The sequence below is a fragment of the Pteropus medius genome, unplaced genomic scaffold, assembly GCF_902729225.1.
Source record: "Pteropus medius unplaced genomic scaffold, Ma_sr-lr_union100, whole genome shotgun sequence".
Taxonomy (NCBI): Eukaryota; Metazoa; Chordata; class Mammalia; order Chiroptera; family Pteropodidae; genus Pteropus; species Pteropus medius.
In genome coordinates this window covers 1218168-1221283 of record NW_024350319.1, presented here as the reverse complement: position 1 = coordinate 1221283, position 3116 = coordinate 1218168, and the positions used below count along the sequence as shown (strand labels likewise).

General features: G+C 39.8%; 1 pseudogene; it reads left to right on the top strand.

Moving 5' to 3' along the window:
• Nucleotides 1-1666: 1666 nt before the first annotated feature.
• On the top strand, nucleotides 1667-2137 carry LOC120583179 (gametocyte-specific factor 1-like; annotated as a pseudogene).
• Nucleotides 2138-3116: the final 979 nt, after the last annotated feature.

Genomic DNA, 3116 nt, shown 5'->3' with positions numbered 1-3116 from the left:
CCATCTTGGTTACCATTGCCAAGTTTTCTCCTTCACTGCAACCATTATATCCTCCACCTTGGTTTCCACATCCTGGTCCGTCTCCCCCTCTACTACTCTAACCAGAACCATACCTGCTGGAGTTGCCACTATCTCCTGAAAATCTACTATAACTACCATTGCATCCTTCATAACTACCTGCACTGCCACCGCTCCATAACCATAGTCGACTCCACCGAAGTTCCCTCTGTGACCCATAATATTGCCAGATTCCCTTCACAATCTCTTTGTGATCCAGCATTTCTTGTTTAAAAACAGACTTTTTTACTTTGAAATTATGTTCATTAAGTGTAGTACTTTTGAACAATTTTATCAACCGTATCATGGTCACCCAAAATTACAAAAGCCAGTCTTCTCTTTTTTCCATTCCACCTGTCTTCCATAACTTCTACGGTTTCAATCTTACCATACTTTTCCAAGTAGCCTCTCAAATTATGTTCTTCTGTATCTTTTTTAACACCACCAACAAAACTTTTTCTTCACCATCAGATGGGCAGTAGGCTTTCGGGCATCCTTTCTAGAAACAGCCTCTTTGGTTCCATTATACTCCCATCGACCTGATCCAGACACATTGCTGCATCTGCCACTTCAACATTAGAGTAAGTTACAAAATCAACCCTCCCCCACAGAATATTTTGATTGGGGTTCTCATCTGAATCCCATCCTCTCAATTATCTCTACTTTTGTATTTTCCACCTCTCCCTCTCTACTCTTTTCCCATTCTGATTATACACGCCAGCTCAAGTCTCTCACATCTTGAGCCCTCTCTCCTTCCCTAGCTCCTTCTCCTTCCCTTCTAGAAAAGAATTATTGTCACTACAAATCTCCTCTTCCTTATCTGTCATTCATACCTTAACATTTGCAATATGACTTCTGCCCCAACTACCTCATTAAAATTCCTTTTGTCACGATGACCATTCAGTTACTCACTCTCTCAACCATATTTATTATAGGCCTACTCTATGCCAGGCACTGGGGATACAGCCACAAACAATACAAAATCCCTATACTTAGGGACTTCCCATTCTAGTGGGGGGTAACAGATAATTAACTAATAAATATTCTAATGTCAAGTAAAGATAGGTGTCATGTTGAGACTCATCTGGATAAGGGGCTGGAGTGAGGCAGGGGTGCTATACAAGATAAGGTGGTCAAAGAAGGCCTCTTCAAAAAGGCAGAGATCTGACCAAAGTTAAGGTGTAAGACATGCAAATGTCTGGGGGCAAGAAGAATTTAAAAAGGGGGTAGGTTGCAGCAAGTGCAAAGGTCCTAAAAAAAAGAGACTAATGAGAAGGGAGAATGGACTCCTACTTCTTAAATCCAATCAAAGGGCGTTTCTCAATATTAACCTTTTTGACTCTCAGCAACATTCACCAACTATTCACTTTCCCCTCCACCTTGAAAACTCTTTCTCTCTTGGCTTCTACTATGCCATCCTCCTCTAGTTTTCCTGCTTTTTCTCTGTCCATCCCACTTCACTTTTGTTCTTGAGCACTTCATCCTCTACCTACTTTTTAAACTTTATTGGGAAATAATTGACAAATAGGATTGTATGTATTTAAAGTATACAATGTCAGGGAGAGTATCTCTTGACTGAGCATCTGGATTCAGCTCCTTCGTTTCCAACATGGAAGACACTTACATTGATTCCCTGGACCTTTTAAAACTACTACAATGCTTCTATGATAAAAACCACCAGATCAGGTCTTGTGGGTTTCTTCATCATCTTATCGAGAGCAAACATCCTGATGTTGCAAATAGTACTCACCACCAAGTTCCTTGGGCTGAAACCAGTCATCATATCTCAAGCTGTGCCGACAAAAGTTGTATAGAGTAAGTCGTTGTCAACCAGGAACCTTGGACAAAAGACTTAGGCTGAGAGCACATGGCAGTGTCCTCCTTGCGATGAAGACTGGGATAAAGATTTGTGGGAACAGACCAGCACCCCATTTGTCTGGGCACAGCCAACTACCGTGTTAAAAACGGTCCTGCTAGCATCATCGTTATAGAACATAACAGTAACCTGTCTTCAGGCATGTGTGTTCCCAAGCCTCTGCCCTGGGTTCTGCCATGGAAAAACAATGAAAATGCACAGTAACTGAATATCTATCTCACCAAACGCCTGACCCTAGAAGACTCTTGCTTCTTCCTGCCACTAGTTCATTTTTTTCTAATCTAATTATAGAAAGATTAAACTGTCTATGACTTTTGAAAAAATAAGAAAGTATGCAATGTGATAATTTGATAAACATTGTGAAATGATCACTAAGATCAAGATAATTTATACATTTGTCATCTCACATAGTTAACTCTTTCTTTGTGTGTGTGGTGAGAATGCTTACGACCTACTCTCAGCACCCTTCAAATACACAATATTGTATTATTAACTATAGCACCATGCTGTGCGTTAGATCCTCAGAATGTATTCTTATAACTGAAAATGTGTATCCTTTACCTACATTATCCGATTTTCCCCTCCCCGCAGCCTCTGGCATCCACCATTCTATTCTTCGTTTCTATGAAATTGGCTTCTTTTTTTTAAGATTCCAAGTATAAGCGATACCATACATTCTTTGTCTGTTTCTGTCTAGCTTATTTCATTTAGCATAATGACCTCCAGCTTCATTCATGTTGTCACAAATGGCACCTAATTCTTAAACATGGGCAATATTTTCCTACAGCTTTGTCTCTAACCTGCTTTTCTATTATTCTGTATTCGCTTGCTGAGTGATTTCAGTCCTGATTTTGGCTTCAACTATCATTCACATGTTGATGAAACCAAGTATATTTTTAACCCATACGTCTCTTCTAAACCCTGGACTCATATAACTAACTTTACGCACATCTCTATTTGAGTATATCCCAGGAACTTTAAACTCATTCTGTCTAAAGATGAGCTCTTCATCTTCCCTCTTAAAGTAACTTCTTACATAGTATTCTCTATCTAAATTGGTGGGAAATACCATCTACCTAGTTGCCTAAGTCAGAAACCTACATGTCTGAGATTCCTCCACTTCCTTTCTCTCCATGTGTGAAATGTCACAGGGCCATTCTATTCTATCCACTGTCTAGCTCTC